The sequence below is a fragment of the Accipiter gentilis genome, chromosome 25, assembly GCF_929443795.1.
Source record: "Accipiter gentilis chromosome 25, bAccGen1.1, whole genome shotgun sequence".
NCBI classification, from domain to species: Eukaryota; Metazoa; Chordata; class Aves; order Accipitriformes; family Accipitridae; genus Astur; species Astur gentilis.
In genome coordinates, this window is record NC_064904.1 from 3808396 (window position 1) to 3826630 (window position 18235).

General features: G+C 45.5%; 1 non-coding gene across 1 annotated transcript; it reads right to left on the bottom strand.

Annotated features, from left to right (window-relative positions):
* Nucleotides 1-2652: 2652 nt before the first annotated feature.
* TRNAT-UGU (transfer RNA threonine (anticodon UGU)) lies at nt 2653-2725 on the bottom strand. The gene has a single exon. It is a non-coding gene; the product is annotated as a tRNA-Thr (tRNA).
* Between the last annotated feature and the right edge of the window lie 15510 nt (nt 2726-18235).

The window sequence follows — 18235 nt, forward strand, 5'->3', positions numbered from 1 at the left end:
CGGAGCGGGGCCAGCCAGAGTGAGGGCCGGTCCCGGGCCCCGGGCCCCGGGCCCCGGGCCCCGGGCCCCGGGCCCCGGGCGCAGCGCAGCCCCGTTCACCGCGCGGCCGGCGCGCCCTGCCGGTCCCGGCCCCGGTCCCGGCCCCGGCGGCCGGAGTCGGCGGGTGCCTGCGGGTGCCTGCGGCGCCCGCTGTGACAGCAGGTCAGCCAGTCCGCCAGGTCTACTATGACGGCAGAGCAGCCGTAAAAGACTCTTCCGCCTGCTCTTGGCAAACAGGCCCCGTTCAGCTGTAGAGAAATACCTCCGAAAACTGAAAATTCCATCGCCCCAGCAGGAAGCTCGGCATCTAAGGCCGCGCTGCAGGAACGCGGCGCTCCCTCCGCCCGCGCGGCGCCGCCGGCGCCGCCCCGAGGTCCGAGGCTGCCGAGCCAGCAGCCGCCGCGGCAGGCATCGCCCCCAGCCCCGCCGCAGCCGCGTCCCCCTCCCGGTGCCGGCGCGGGATGGTCCTGCCCCGCCCCGCCCCGCCCCGGGCGGGTGAGGGGATCTCGGGCACGGACTTCGGGAAGCCGAGGGAGGAAGCGCGGCCCCTCGCCCTTTCACTCGCCCCGGCTTCCTCTCCTTTCTGCTTCTCCTAACCGACGCCGCCGGCTCCGGGCCCCCTTTTCGGGTGCTCCGGCGGCCCGGGGGGACCAGCGAACCCAGAGCACGGCTCCGCGGGGCGGCGGCCGGCGGCAGCTCCGCCCGGCGACCGCCCGAGCGGCCCGAGGGGCCCGCGGCCCGCTCTGAGGCGCCCGCTCTCCCTCTGCAGGCCTCCGGCTGCATCGGCCGCGCCCGCCGCTGCCGTCCCCGCCGCGCCCCGAGCGCCGAGGGCCGAGGGCCGGCGCCGCGGGGCCCTGCCACGGCGGCGCGGGTCCCCTCCTAACGCGGGGGGCCGTAGCTCCCACTCACGCTTCCGGACTGCTCTGAGGGCACGCCTAGCAGCCTGTCGGCGTTCTAGAAAAGCCTCCGTGGCAGCCCATACGTGCGCGGCTACCACAAACGGGAAGAGCTGAACCCTGTTCCTGCCATACCTCGTGTCTGTGGGGAGCGGAGCAGCCGAGCACCAGGCGCGTGAAGGATCACGGCCCCATCCCCTCGAACGCAGCACCGATGGCGCTGGGCTGTGCCCGGCCCAGGTGCGGTGGCAGCTCCTGCACCTTCACTCTGGAGGATCCTGCGAGAGACCGAACAAACTACGCAGCCTTTTCAAGCATGCGCGTGACTGCTTCTTAAGACCACCTGTGGCATCCCGGGGATCTGACGATGCTCTGGTTGGTCATGGCGAAACCCACCGCCCTGTCAACGGAGAAATGCTGTACCCAGCCTTCGACCAGACACTCCCCCCCGGAGAGAACAGATCCTCTCAAGGGATGGGTTTTATTACCGCCTCTGTGAACCTGACGCAAGGACTCCGGGAGGACTGCTGAACCAAGGAACTGGCTAGGGTGAGAGTCAACTGGTAACGCTGAGATTAGGACCAAGCACTGTTTTCCCAGACAGGACGGGGAGGCAATGCTGTGAACAAGGAGTCATTCCGAGCAAACACTTCTGTGCAAGAACCCCAAAGCACAGCAAATTCAAATGCGTTTTGGGCCTCGTGGCGTAGCACGGCTCCTACCGTAAGAGGCAAACAGCCTGTCAGCCCCCTGCTCCTCTCACGACGGCAATGGCAACTCATACAGCCCCGTGCATCACCACAGCTTTGATCTACTCTCAGCAGAGAGAGGAGGCTGGAGAGAAGCTGTCATAGGAGCCAGGAGGGTGTAACACAGGCTGCGGTGCTACGCCACAGCCCATGCGTCTTTCTCGACACATCAAGCTGCAGCCTCCGGCATGCCGAGCCGCAGCCTCCAGCAGCTGCCTGCCTGTTCAGCAGCTCTGCCACAGCTTGAGCCCCTTGCAGCATGTGCGCCCCAAGTGTTGTCCTTTCCCCTCTCCAAAACACGTGTATTAATTTGCCTGCTTGATGTCGGTAACGATTGCTTGGTGTTTGCAGTGCTAGAAACTAAGTGCCCTGCTCACAAGATTTCTGAGAAAAATGAATGCACATTTTTAAAGTGTGGTGCTCAAGAGGATTTGTGTGGAGGTTTCTAGCTCTTTCTATAACCTAAAAGAAACAAACAAAAAGGCAAAGAATTATTACACCTCCTCTGTCCAGCCTCCAGCACAGAAATAAAACCAACTGGTCAGCTTGCCTGACAAGCTGTGAAGAGTCAGATAATCCTGTCCAGCTTATTCTCCACGCAGGGGCAATTTGTTCCTTTTAAAGCTCTTAACAGCATTTTGCCAAAGCTCCCATCAGGAAAATTGTGACGTGAGCCGCACAAATATTTACTGAGCCATCCCCACGCGGCTTCCCGAAGCGTTTATTGTTCGCCCCCCCCCCCCCCCGCTCCCCTGCCAGCACGAAGCAGAGCCGTGAGCTAATTCGGTGCCCACTGTTGTTGCTAGCACTGATATTTTACCAAGAGCGTTGCGTTTGTTTCCAAAGCATTCGTCTTAATAACAAGCCCACGGAGCCCGCACGCGCGCCCTGGTCCGCCACCACCAAAACACCCCAAAATTGGGCTCGTCGCCTACGGATGCGGGGCGGCGACACCTAAAAATACGCGAAGGCCCCAGCGAGGATCGAACTCGCGACCCCTGGTTTACAAGACCAGTGCTCTAACCACTGAGCTATGGAGCCGCCGCTCAGAAGCCTCCCCGGCGCTCCCTAACGGCCCGGCCCAAGCCTTCCCGCCGCCCCCTGCCGGGCGCCCCGCGGCCCCCGCGCGGCCGGGCACACCGCCCTCCGCCCGCCCGCCCCGGCGGGAAGGGGCTCGCGCGGCAGAGCGGCGCCGCGGCCGCCGCCGGGAGGAGCCCGCGGCCCGCCGGCAGCCGCTCCTCGGGCGGCGGGCCTGCGGCGGGCGGCGGGCGGGCGGCGGGCCTGCCTCGGCCGCCAGCACCGGGAGGGCGCTGGCGGCGCTTCCAGCCGGTCGGCGCCGCGGCTGCCTGCGGCGCGTCCAGGCCGCAGAAGGCTCCCCGGGGCGTTGGCAACCCGAGGAACGAAAGTGCGCGCATCCAGGCAAGCCCCCCAAACTCACAACAAAACACCGCAAGAGGAGAAGTCGGAAGTAGGTGGGCGTTTGAAATACAGCCTGGTTGTTCCAGGTTGGGAGTAAAAACTGTCGTGCCAGAGCGCTGTACGATGGCGCAGGCTGGTTTGCTTCCTGAAGAGGCTGGGTGGTCTCGGGAAGTTTGAGAAGCGCCGCTGAAGGGCGGAGGCGTTGCCGCGGGGCTCCCCGAGCATCGCTTGCTGCGTGACCCCCCCCCCCCCCCCGGGCAGCGCTAAGCATTAACCTTGGGGACGATTCCCAGCTTGTTCTCTCAGCTGGTGCCGGCAAGCCACCTTCACAGAGGTTATGGGGCTCGGAGCGAGAAGGTGGAAGCTTCAGCTAGCGGCTGGAAGGCGGCAATGCTGTGGGACTCAAACGTTTAAGTACACGGCGTCCTGTGCTGGTGCTGGGTGTCATCACTCCTCATAGCACACGTTAAAGCAGATGCCTTGCAAAGAGCTTCGATCGCTTGTGGCTGGACTGGACTCTTTTTTTTTTAAGCTGCCTGCAGATAAAATTATTTACATTCCAGTCATATGCCTTTCTGGAAGCAATATTCAGGGCCTTGTCTTGACTCTGTAGTAATACCTATTTCTATAGAATTCAGGCTTGGATCAGCGGGTGGGAAAGACATGCAATGGGATAGCTCGTAAACCTGGCTTGGCTTAGAGGAGTCTTACAAAGAATGTTATACAAAGGAAATAAACCCCAAAGTCCGCAGCCAGGATCAGGGTCTGCAGTACTCTGGGCACTAGATGTATAAACGCATGATTACTACCCAAGGAGTTTTCCTGTCAAAGGATTTTCTCACATTAACCCCCTGATAGCTTGTAATAAATGACAGCAGTATAATCTGAAATTAAACTCTGGACAATTATTGCTGAGTCTTGGAAAACAAACCTCCATGGGGCAGCTAGATAGTAGATACAGTCAACAAAGCAACAGGGGGCAGGTCCATTTTCTCCACTGAATGATATTCATTACATGGGTGTGAACTCCAATTATTGTGAAAATATTCAGTGAAGATAAGTGTTTAAATCCACTCAGAGTTTTCTCTTAATTCTGTTTTAACTCTGGAAATAACAAGAAAGTCTAAGTTGTATTACTAGTCATCATGACAAAGATATTCTTGTTAAAATTACAGATCCATCTGTTAATCAGACATTATTTGCTATGTTGTTTCTTCTTAGGGACATGTCTCCTCTGAGATATTATACTTGATAATAAGCCAGGTTGCAGGCTTTTCAATCTTCAAAACTGTGATGGCTGTCAGTGGCAGCGTTAGTGCTTTTCTAGACAGCATTGAGGGATCTCAGCAGAAAATTTTATAATAGATGTGTGCATGCATGTGTGTGTCTATGTGCATGTATGTAATGCATGGAAGTTTAGGAGAACAACATTGTAGAAAACAAAAGGCATACGGATTATTCATTGTCAAGATAATACTGACATGATTAGTTGTTACACCCTGAAAAACAGAAAAAATCCTATTACCTTGTAAAAGATGTTGCAGTTTTCTCCTGTGTGCCCCTTTTCATGCTCAGCCTGAGTTACCACATGCCCATCTGTGAACTTGGGAAGGTTACTGGAGGCTATCATGCAAGTGCATTGATGCATAAGAAGTCCAGAACATATTTAAGCATTATTAAAAACAACATACGCTTCGCCCCCAAAAAACCCAAAACACCCAACAAAAAAACCCTTCATGGAAACTTGCTACATGTTACTATATTGTTCTCTTAAACCTCTACTGTGTTCTTCTTATACCGTACGCCACTGCTAAGGCATACCAACCAAAAAAGGTTTCTGGAAGGTTTTTAAAGTCCTGATGGGGATGGACCTGTCACCCCTAGGGCAACAGCTGCCCCAGATTCGAGCTATAGGACAAAGGGACCCTCTTTAAACAAGAATAATTGTGTGGGGTTTATTATTTAAAACCCTTACACCTTTAAGAAAGACAGTCCTCAACAACTAATGGGCATTTCCACTGGTTAAATTAACCTGGGAAAAGCAGACAATTCTGCACTGAAAAAAGCGATATGGCATGCAGCTGATACTTTCTTTAGGAGCTGAGACTCACAAAGACAGGATTGTACAAAACCTGTGTGAGAGCTGGCAGCACTGCTGAGGCGGTTGGCACTTACCTTCTCACTTCAACAAGGACTGACTACTGGAGTAAAAGATGTTCACCTTCCCTCACACACCAAAAGAAACACGTCAGCTGTGATACTTGAGGATAAGAAAACTGAAAGTGGCAGCACATATCAATGGGAGGAGTAAAGTATTTTCTGCATTCTTCAAAGGGACCATTATAAAAAAAACCCGCAATGATAATTAAAAATAAATTCTTACCTCTCTTATCATCATCTTAAGTGACTGAAAGTGAGAATTTGAAAGCTTGGCTTTTTCTCTCCTTACTATCTCTTTATTCTAGGCTCATTTACAGCAATAAACCAAGATTGACTGGTTTTCATTTGGTCCTGGAAGACATGTGCCAAAACCCCATAGTAGGAATACTGAATCTTGATCGAGCAGCTATTTAGTCCAGAAATGAGTGGCAAGGACAGAGGTGTCTGAATTCAAGATAAGAGAATGGACCCCATTCTCAAAGTGGCGATAATTGTGCTTTAAAATTTTCATATGCTGGCACTTTGTTGCTATGTTCGCATCACTTTAGGGAATGTACAGATCATCTCTAAAATCCCTTCTGATTACTATGAAAATAAGAATCAACAAATAAACCAATAAATCATTTTCATTCCTACCGGTACTCTTCTATTCCTCTACACTTCTCTATTTTATCTCCCCCCCCCCCCCCCCCCCATCTTTCAAACACATTTTCAGATCCGAACCAATATCTACTTGGCAATATTCCTTTAAACACATATTTTAATTTCACCTCAATGTTACTGAGTATCCCATCTTTTTATAACAGAGGGCGATCCTTTGCATATGAAGTCTAAAAATGCTTGCCGAACTTAAGCTACCAAAATCTATTATTGCAGTAATCACTCCCACTAAGTCTGTACATCAGTGTCTGAGCTGGGAAACCCTCCATTTCTTCAGTGCATTAGTATTGACAAAGCTAGTCCTTCAAATACATTTTTAATAACCTTTTTATATGGTGCAATATCACTGAAAGTTCACTGCATTTATTTTTGTCAGTTCAGAACAGTGGGATTTCATGTGAAAGGATTGAAAAGATTTTTCTGTTCGTTCTCTTCATTTTAAGGGCCCCAAAACTTTAATGCTGTGATTCTTAATATTCTGGCCTGATAAGTAATAGGGTTCTGCACATATTGCAGTTAGGCTAATGGGAGAAACCAGAAAAGTAGCTTTGTAGATTGGGAACACTGCTAAATTGCAGGGATCTCCTCTACAGCCAATGATTTCTCTCTCTTTTTTGATTTTTTCAATGTCATCGTACCAGAACAGTGGCATAGGCTGCCTTTCATCATGTCACCTGAGACATCAAAGGGAGGTACTGAGGACCTGCCTCTTTACTGTTTTCCACCCTTTTCAGGCACTGACACTCATGCCTAATGAGTACAACATCCTGCAAAAATAGCATCCCTGCGTATGAGTGGCACGCTAGCCTTTACTGTGTCAGAGGCTCTAGCTTACAGCTTTCAAGCTCTTAGAAGATTTGAGCGTAAGTCTAGTCACATCTAGCCACATGGTAGACATGCTCATGCCTTGGACCACGGAGTGGTCCTGCTTCTTAGCTCACCAGGTCATGGCACGGGTTAGGAACCATGACACGAGGCTGTGGGTGGGGACAGCAGTGCCCGATGGCGTATTCCTCCGTTGCCTTGCACCCAGCTGCCTTCTTTCCCACAGCAAAACCTCCTGTGCTGGGCAAGTGAGGTGCCAAAGCAGAAGGTTTCTGCTGGAGCTGTGATGCAAACATCTGAACAATAAGTCTGCTAGCAACGAGGAGAAGACAAAGTCCAAAGGAATGAGTTTGCAGGGTCAGCACATGAGGCTTCAAAGATCCGCCCCAGACTGTTGCCTAAATTCCCACCAAAGTGAGGAAAGAACCAGCTCTTAAGTGGTAAGTTGGTTGGTCACATCTCTGAAGCTGTGTGCACTTCAGGAGCCATCAGTGCAGCTGGCACTGACTAGGAATCTTCCTGGCAGTCTAAGCAGATAAGCCAAGGAGTAAATTGATTTGCCCTGCACATTTACAACAATGCTTACCAATTTGGTCCCTTGGTCAGGGGTGAGGTCCTTGGAAGAGGACATGCCTCTGCTGTGAATCGACAGAGGATCTTGACGTCATCCAGTGTCTTTCAAGAGCCTGAAATTCATTTCCCAGCTGTCACTCACAATTAATCTATTTATTCATGCAGAGGGGTAAAATTTAGTTCTCTCATATTACACAGCTATAAAGATCGCCTGTGTGTTCACTGTGCCAGTCTGTTTCCCGAGCAAAGAAGGAATTTCCCAAGGGTGGACCAAGACTGCTTCCTGCCAAGGGACTGCCATAGTCTCTTTGTTTCCCATCACAATAAAAAAAAGTCCCTTTGCATCTCCCTCTCTTTAATTCTTTCTGTATTCACTTCCGTTATTGGTTTATCTTTTCATTAGGAGGGTAGGCCAGGAGAAAGGCTCTCTGGGCAGCTCTGTTGTGTATATGAAATAATACTGTAGCAAATGAAAACACCAAAGCAAGTTTCTTTTTATAATAGGCAAGCTGATAGGAAATGAGTTCCCTGTGGGACAGAGGCAGGGTGGAGTGGAATTCATATAAGATTTTCCACACCATTTCGTAGCTATCCAGTTAAGAACAGGCATCAAGTTACAGCAAGGGTCAACAGGTAATTTTCTCTGACACAGAATGCATGCTGCTCATGCCATTAAACCATGTCAAGGTAATGCAGTGAATATTACACTGACTTGCCAAACTGCATTAACTGTAATGCTTTCTTTCCAAGACTTTAAGGTGATGCCTCTTGGAATAATAGCTGCATGAGGCTGCTGGGAAATCTGACTGAGTATTAGCATCTTTGCAAAGGCTCAAATCCTTCAGCCTTCTTGAAGCAGGAAAAAAAAAATCTCCCTGTGAACAAGCACTCTAACATTCATATAAAATACCATATTAGACATTCAAAAGGGACAAGAATGGGTTATTAAATGAAATAGAGCAACTCACCAACAGAGCAGGACTGGTTTTCCTTAAAAAGGAAAGAAACAATCAAAACCTTGAATATTATTGCAGACAATCCTGGCTGTAAAATCAATGCAGGGACCTGTCTCATCTATAATTTTTTTATTTTGCACAGTGCAATATTATAAGGAGTAGAAGCAACTCACTCTGCCATTCCTATGGAAACATCATTGGGCATTATTGGAAGACCAGGAAAGTAGGACAATCTCTTGGAGAGCACTGAGACTAAAGGCCCGTTTCAGTTTATATGCAATTTCAATGTAGCCAGTATATTTCATTGCAAGCCATACCTTATCTCCAGATTCCTGAGTTATTTTCACTATTTGGGGGGGGGGAGGGTGGCGGGAAGGGGGGGGGGAATTATCACATCTTCCACTCCTTTGTTTGATTTCAGCTGAATCCCCCAGAAAGCAGTACATCACTCTACCTACATTTTATGTTGACATCCCCCCTGTGAAAAATGACAGGTGTAATGGGCAGATTTTCCTTGCTTACGCAAGACTTCTTTTTATAGTGAGATAAAAATTCTTCTTGTTTCCTATCCACACTGCTTTTAGGTGGCTGATTTAGAGTCTTAGGGCTATTCTAGTTGGAACCTAGGAGCTCTATGTCCCAGTAACAGGCTCTGTACCAATAGCACCATATTCTCCTGCTAAAACATCTCAATTTTGGTTGGGAAAAGAATTCAAGCATTCACTTGGGCCATTTGTTGAAACTTCAAGCAGACTTCTTCTTCTGCTTGCTTACTGTCAATAGCAATATCTAAATTAAAACTCTACCAACTCCCTTCAAGCAGGCTGAGAAAGCGATAACTTCATCATCACCAAGTCAAGCTGCATCTGAACCTCGACCTGATAGTCAATATTTCTGCACCCTGTGACCAGGAACCCCAGTCCTAAATTCACAAGCCACTGAGAGATCTAAAGGCCAGGGCTGAGCAGTACCATCACAGCCCAACCTCAGTGGTCTGGAGTTAATGCCAATGTGAAATCTGCAGAAGGAAACAGGTAGCATTTTTCTCTCTGTTCTTAGAAATGAGAGACATGGTCCCAGCACTTAATTACAATGAAGAGTTTGTAAACTTCAGTAATTTTCCAGCTAGAATTTTGTCTAACAGAAATCACAGTTTCAGCTATCTAGTTATGATAGTGAAAAAGAAAGGCTCTAAACCAGAAATTAATTGATTTGGAAAGATCTGGCTTTTTAATTAAAAAAGAAGGAGTTTGCAAATAAGTAGTCCAGCTTCTAAAGTAGATATATTTAATTTTCCAACTATGGGTGGAGAGTTGCTTTTAAAATTGGCACCTGCACATGCCAGTATAATTTTCTTATTGTTAACATACTTTTAAAAAATATGTTCTCACTATACCTTTTGCCTGGTTTATATCACAGTAGTACTACTGAGCCTTGAAATGTAACTCTTTGGGGACACTTAGCAGCGATATGCTGGTGCTTTTCATATATTATGTTATTATTATTTATTTACAGAAATGGCAAAAAGAACTCTGCATTAATATAATGATGACTCCATTCTTCTGGAGGAAAAGAATACCTGACAAAAGTCATCATCACAGCTCCTGGCAATATCTTCAGTGTGAGTTATTAAGAAGGACTATTCTGTCAAAAAGCCAAGTTCTTTGTTTTGAAAAAAGCCCAAAGAATTCAGTTAAAATTACAGAATAAAGTGGCTTGGAGGAGCAATTAAGCACTGTACAGCAAATAAAATCAGTCTGGTTTTAATATAGTAAATACCATTGGCTGAAAGTCATATTTTAGAATGCATTTATTATAAGAAACTATTTAGATAATGAAAGTAAAGAAAATCTAATTTAATTTTCATCATTTATGCAGTTTATTTGCTTTTTTTCATTTAATTCTGCTTGGCTAATGAAAACAGACCACTCTTTTCCCTTGGCAATATAATTTTTCTGGCTGTCAGGCACTTGCCAAGGCTGCAGTGATTGGGTTTCAGACACCTCAGGGGAAATGGTTAAATCCTGTTTTCACTGAAGGGGTGAGCAGGGAATTCTTGAAAACACGTATATGTAATTTGGTCAGATCAGAGCCTGCCCATGACCGCATTGGTGACAGCCAGCCAAACAGCACATACCAGACCGTGCTGCAAAGGTTTAGGTCACACATTCCAACCCTCAAAAATCAGAGCAAGACCCACCAGAAAGTGTGCCCATAAGCCATTCCCTTCCCACGCTCACAGCCAGGAACCAGCACTTGGGTTTGGTTTGGTTCCAGGAGCACCCAGGTTTTGCTCAGGTTCCAGACTTATGCTGGACACAGGGAGCTGAACTGCCACTCTGAGTCCCAATAAGGCAAGCTCAATTGGTTCATCTCAGTGACTGGTTCTACCTTGTTTAACACAATGAGCAGAACTTGGCATAAGTGAAGTCACATCTGAAGAATGAGAAAGTGATCCACAGCTGTAAAAAGTTTTTCAAAGGTGTTTTAAGACCTAACTCCAAACAGTGGGATGCAGGCCATTGTCAGAAGTTAGAAGTCTACTTACCTGTGACAATCTGGGCAGTAGTTCTTGGAGGACGGTTAACATATGCCTCTCGTTTTTACAGTTTCTGTTAACTGGAGTAAAGTCCAGATCCAAAGATCCCTGTCCTTCGGTAAAACACAGCTACAGACTTTATCTTACTCATGGGTTGAACCTTGATTTGACATCCCTGAATTTCTGGAAGGTCTAGATTTGAATTGTCTGTTTTCAGTACAGTCTCATTTTTTTTACTATAAATCCCTGATATCTTCCAGTGGGATAAAACCCCAACGCAGTAGAACCCATTTTCAGGTCCTACAATTGTTGAGTACAGGGACTGAGGGATTACACCTAGGATGATCTTCAAGTTTACAATCCTTTCTCTTAAAGTTGTTAAGATTGTAACAGGGAGATTTTATTATGGTTTAATATTAAACATCTTTGCTCAGCTAAGGCTGTTATAAGAACCTGATTTCTTGCAAATTCTTATACACTAGGGGGTGCAAACATCCTTTTAATGAGTCCAGAAAAAATGGTCTTAACAGTACCAGCAAGGGAAGTGCCTGGTCCTGTACTAAAGCTTGCATGGAAAATACCTAATTTTTTAAGTCACGTTCGGCTCATACAAATGAATAAATAAGAGTACTACTTTCAGTAACAGCTTTTTGATGTTTTCAGGGTTTATATATGGAGCAGAGAAGATGCCAACATAGGAGTTACATAAGAGGAGAAGTCAGTCCGAGCCTACTTTGCGTGCCATTGCCTGCAGCTTTCTCATGTTCTGTGGTGACTCAGCCATTGCTGTAAGCTTTGCGGAGGGACATTCTCAACTTTTTACCCCTGCATTTTCATATCATTGTGTGACAAGCTAGTTTTCTGACTCAGGCACTGGCTGAAGTCCTTATTTCAAAGCACTTATTCTTCTGTTGTTACATTAAGACCTGGCTCTTGTAAGTCATGGTGTGAGGCACAGTGGGCTAAGCAAGGCAATGTTGTTTCACCTGCATGGGCTCCATCTGACAAAGTGTTGATTTTCTCAGCTTGTGCCAACAGAGCATTTAAGTGCTTACTTAACAGGGAATGGTAGTGGTTCTGCTGAATGTGATGGGATTGCTCACATGCATAAGCATTAATCATATGTTTACGCACCCGTAAAAGCAATGGAGCAGTGTTGAGTACAAGCACAGAATTCCAGCTCCGGCAGCAGTAAGCCTTCAGTCCCTCTGCTTATGCATCGTTACTTACTCATGCGTCTTTACTTACTGAAAAGAAACAGAGCATCTGAAGAGATATCATCCTCTCATGATAATGCATTCTCCTTTTAGGTCACAGAAATCATTCCGCAGCTACAAAGAAATGCTTATGAATGCAGGATCCTCTTGTGCAACATTTCTTCCTTTGCATTTATTCATTTGCCTGTTCGTTATCTTGGTAAGGCATGATCAGAGCCAGAAAGTCCCTTCTCCTAAATCACTTACACAAATGACTAAAATCTGAACTCATAAATTAAGGCTGGAAAAAAATCCCATGGTTTAATGCACTTAGGCTTTTACATCTGTCTTGCCTAGATTCCGTTTTTCGAAATGTATAGGGGGTTTGCAGATGTCTTTGCATCTCAGACACAAATGCCATCTTGTGATTTATGGAACCCTGCCTAAATACCTCAAACTCCCTGCCTGCAACTTGGTACCATTCATACCGCCAGCTTTTATTTTTGCAGCGTTTCATATTACCTTCTTTTTCCTGTGTTACCTTCTATGCCACTTCATCACTACATCAAAACAAAACAAGTGGATTAAAGCAGTTTAATGCATTATGGTTAAATATTTCTTTCTTAGGGAAAGCAGACCACTCAGAACACCATTAAGACAGAATCCCAATTGAATCTGGTGCGGCCATAAACTCTCTTAAATGAATGTTAATAGAGAAGGACAATTATTGTTGACTTCAGAATGCAAACAAGAACTTCAGTCACTGATTCCTATCAGACCATTAGAGCTGGCTGAATTCTGCACACTGTTTTAACAGTTGCTTAGCAATGGCAAATAAGCTGTTCTGTCTCTTATCACTAGAGGTATAGTTAGAACAATACCTATTATTGAACTGAATAGGTATGAAATTAGTTTATATTGTTCCTCTTTTTGAGATGGCACTTTGCAGCAAAGTAGGTTGTTTAGGCTGCAGGCAGAAGCAGTGATTTTTTCCCCCCCTGAAACTATCTGTGGAGATAAAATGAAACTGAGGCTTTGCTGTGGCTGTTTATCTGAAAGCATCATCAAAAAAACTTTGCTTGTGTGTGTTTGTGTGTGCAGGAAGAAAGAGGTTCTCCTTCAAATGTCTGCTTTGAGTGAATTTCCAGCGATGTGACAACACTAATGACTAGAGCCTATTCAAAAAGCAAATACAGCAATACTGCACTGTGATGCCACCTCCTCCCTCCTTCCACCCATGGGCACCTCTGATGAAGTACCTCAGCTCTGATCTGGGGAGACATACTGGAGATTAAGCCACTAAAGCTAAGATCCAGAAGGACACTTAGGCACTTGCGGTTACTGTTGCAACTCCTATCTTTTAAGTGTGCACCTTTCAAAATGGAGTCCACACAGCTGCAGAATTCAATGTCTGCAGCAACATCCACACCTAAGCATGCAGGGTGCCCAGTTGCCACAATAGGGAATGCTTAGCAGAGTAGTGTGGTTTAATTCCTGGCTCTGCAAGGTCTTAATGATGTCTTTCTAGTTAGGATTTATACTCACAGCTCCTGCCTCCCACAGGAATACCCCAATTACATGGCTGTAGGCTACTTTGAGGTAGATGTTTTACAAGACAAACTGAGCTTAGATAAGGGCTGTATACCCAAGCAAAAATTACAGATTTTTAGGCCAGCGTGTCACCCGCCAAGTCTGGTGCAATAAAGGATGAATTATTTTAAGTACAGTTGGGTAATTTCAACTGAAAAAATTGAAGAATGCTTCTACTTTGCAATAGACTAGTTTTGTAGCTTGTAATTTGGAGCAGCAAAAGGTCTGGGTTTGAATGTCTCAGACTGAGGAAATAATTTCACTTACATCTTTGTGGATTCTCTAACACAGAGAATCACTAAGCTACTGCAGAGATAACATACCACTGCTTACTCTTTCTCCAGGAAGCAAAGGGACTCTCAAGTTATTGGAGACAGATACACACAGGAAGACAGGGCATGTACCAGGTGAATTTGAGCAGCAGCTGAATACAGGTTTTGAATCATGGAATCACATAACGGTTGAAAGGACCTCTTGAGAACATCTAGTCCAACCCCTCTGCTCAAGCAGGGTCACCTGGAGCCAGTTGCCAAGGACTGTGTCTGGTCAGGTTTTTAATATCTCCATCAGTGGAGATTCATAACCTTTCTGGGCAACCTGTGCCAGTGTTTGACCATCCTCACAGTAAAAAAGAATGTCTTCTTGTGTTCAGTTTGAATTTCATGTGGTTTAACTTGTGCCCATTGTCTCTTGTCCTATCACTGGGCACTACTGAGAAGAGTCTGGCTCCCTTGTCTTCATTCCTCCCCATCAGGTATTTATACACATTGGTAAGATCCCCTCTGAGCCTACTCTTCTCCAGGCTTAGCAGTCCCAGCCTCTCCTCCTGTGAAAGGTGCTCCAATCCCTTTGTCATCTTCACAGCCCTTGGCTGGACTGACTTTCTTAAGTCCATGTCTGTCTTGTATGGGGGAACCGAGAACTGGACACAGTTCTGATGCAGAACTGAACACATAATGCAGGCAACTCTAGTTCCTCCCTGGATCTGAGCCTTTGTCTTCACACTCAGTTACTTTTTCAGTCCTCAGTCCTTTGGTACAGCTTCCAGCAAGTGTGCAAAGTGTAGCAGTGATGTTTTATGATTTGCACACCTTTCCATCAGAAGTAAGTTTGAAGCTATCAGATTCTTTATGCCAACAAGCACCCACAATCTGAGAATGATTTAGGGATTCCTGCGATGCAAATTGCTCTCATGTTCTGTGAAAGGAGCTTCATTACCAACCTCACTGCCTTCCAAAAGGTACCAAATGCTCCCTATTTCATTAATAGTCCATGTAACTTTCCAGTGTACTTCATGGGAAAAAAAAACCTCATTTTTTTGCTTGAGCTACTGGGTTCTTATAATGCCTACAGTATTAATCAGTCATTTACACTGATTCAAATTAGCCCAGTTAATATTTTTACTAATAATTTGATTGCAATAACCAGACACAGCAAGAGCAGTTTAACCTGAGCTTAAAGCTGGAGTCAACAGATGAAAGGTTTGATCACTCATTCTTACCTGAATTCCTGTCCTGCAGCTAAATAAGTACTTATAGATAACTAAATGAAAAAAATTAAATTCTCAAGTAGAAATATAACATGGAGTGGAACTACAAAATTTCCCATTAAAGGTGTAAAGGACTCCTCATGGGAGAACCACAGCCAGGAAGATGGGCAGGCTGAAAAATGGCTTTGGCTGCCCAGTCACCAAGCAGTCAGTTACTAAAGGGAGCAGTCCAGGGGCCAGGCAGCAGCGGAGCCATGTCCCCACTTCCCTGGGTGTTGAGGGGGACCTGGAAGCAGGACTACCTGTTAGGGGTATGTGGGGGGGTCCCAGGAACCTGGAACACAGGTGGGATTGCCAGGGACGTGAAAGCTGGGCTGGCCAGAAATGATCTTGGTGGAGGGTGAGAAAGGACAGAGCGCCTGCCAGTCAGACCCTCTTGAAACAAGAACATCATAAGCATTTCCACCCCAGCTTGATGCACAAAACCTCAGCTGACACATCCACAGTTTCAGTGGTGTTAACATGCTTTCCAAACTTCTACAGTGCAGGTTTGCACAACCTGCAGTTGGAAAAATAATGAGAACTGAAATGATCAGGAGAACAGAAAACAAAGTATTTCAAAATAAATGCTATAGCAAAGTAGATAAACAAGATTGTCCTGATCACATTTAAATAATTAACAAACTTTTTCCTTTTTTTATTTGTTTTTGTTTCAAAAGAATGCCACTGCAGAAATCCCAATGTACCACAGAATTTGTCATAATGCGTTGCAGAAGCCAGGTGGGGCTAGCCTAGATTTGATGCTGATTATAAATATAATTGGAAAAAAAGCCAGTGCCAGCAGTCTGATATTCCTGAGAAACTCTATAAGAACAAATCTCTGGAACAAGATAAAAACACACATCAGGTTTTTTTTCAGGTGTGCACAAGGTTATAAGTTATAGTGCACTGGTTCTAACACCGTGATTGCAGCATACAGAGATACTTGAGCAGACACAGTCCTTGCCACATAGTACTTACAGGCTATGCTTTGAAAATACTGAAATGGTGTGTGAACCCTATAGCAAACTCTTATTTGCAGTTGCCTCAAAACAGCTCCCAGATGGACCAGGCAGAGTTGGCACGTCCAGCTGGTGTGAAAGGGCTGCAGAGAGATCCCAGTTTTCTCTCATGGGGAAGCCTGTGTGTCCCATAAAATGACGTGTGGGCTTCCCAGTGGTGAAGAGTGATGGGGTAGATGGTATTTGTAATGGATTGAATAAAGAGACAATATTTCAGGGTGTTTGAGCATGACTGTAACTAAACATTGGGGTTTTGACCCCTCACATAATCCTGTGCCCTGAATAACGCCAAGGAAATCACCTCAGGCTACAAGTGTATCTGCCCCTAAATGCCAACAGATGCTCCAACTCCACCTCTTGCCTTCTGTTGTGAAAACTCTTCACCAAAACTTTAATCTCACTAATACTCACTCTTGAGGCTTGCAAACTAGGTTATGGCTTTAAAATACCAGGCTTCCTGGTATCTCTCTCAAGTCCTACACCACCTCTGTTGTTGTCTCACATCCCTGAAGAGATTAACAACATTTCCAAGGTTTCAAATATAGATATTTCTTTCCAGAGCTGTCTGGTTTGCCTAGCATGAGCAAGGTTGTTTTCATTTAAATAGCTCTACCCACATCACTCTGTTTTTAAAGCTATGACAATTGTTGTCATACCACAACCGTCTAATGGCAGGATCTAGAGTTCTGGGCCTAATAGCTGTCATCTACTGCAACCCAACTGAAAATTTTGATGAGGTCCCCTCACGCCAAGTCCCCGGCATGCAGAAACTATGTGTCTCAAATCCAGTGTAGGACCCTATTTATAATCAAGTATATTCAATATAGGAAATAGAATTTAAAACCAAACCAAACCAAAAAAACAGCATGCAGTCCTGCCCATGCTGAAGTCAGTAACAATTTTGCACTCCATTTTCCTGGACTGGGGTTTCACACCGAGGATTTCGCTGCCTACTTTCACCTCTAAAATTGTCTGCTAATGTTTCACATTTTATAATAGCTTTTTATTAATTTTTCAAATATTATCTTCTATTTCATGAGCTCTTAAACAAAAATTTCTGAAGGAGGAGGAGGGTTTGCATCACCCACCAATGCAGAGCAAATAGGAATCGCATGCAACTTTTAATAGAGAATCAACTCCAAGAGTCTGCAATATCTTTGCCATGGAGTAGCTCTAGATCTGCTTTCCCATTTCCTGCATTATGCCACTGCTGGCTGCTGGAATTTGATGTTGAAAAAACAGACAAGAAAAAAAGATGTCTGTATGCAAACTACTGTCAATGCCACAAAGAGATCTTTTTCTCCTTTAATGTGTTACATATAGTTCTCTCAGGTGTTAATTAAAACAGCAGCATGAGCTTCCAGTAAGTTTTGTGGGGATTTAAAAGATTATTTTTTTAAAAGATAAGGATGTCTCTTTGAATCAGTCCTGCTATTACAATGCACTGTTAGCAGGAGGTTTTTTCCTTACCTCATTACAACAGAAATATTACACACAACATACTCTGCAGTTTGAGTTCCTATTGGAAGGCAAAAATGAATACCAAAATTTCCTAACAACTAAGCACCACATGTACCATGATTACAAGCTATATTACTGTTTCCCATACTCTGGCATCTAAACTTGGCCTTATCCAACTTCCCCATCAATCACTGCACACTACTCTTTGGTATCATGTCATCATATTTCCATAATCATTAATCATGTTAGCCAATAAATCTTTGAGCAATTATTTAAGCTGCTCTTTTAACAGCTGTCCACTTCGCATATTGGCACCTTGGCTGCTCATTTACCAGCATGCCTTTAATCTGGGAACTGTTCAATCAGATCAATAACATGTAAGGAAAATGCAAATGGTTTGAAACAAGAGAAATTTCTTTCATGTGGAATATTCACATTTGGAACAAGCCTTTCAACTCTGCAGCCAAAGCTTTTCTTTATAGTGATAAAGTTCTTTATAACAATTTAACAAATTACAGCTAGGTAATGGCAAAGCATATTGCATTTAGCAGCAGAGTAAGTGGTGGTTGTGAGGATTTGCTGGGAGCTCCCAGTCACACATGCACTGGCAAGCCCCCTCCTT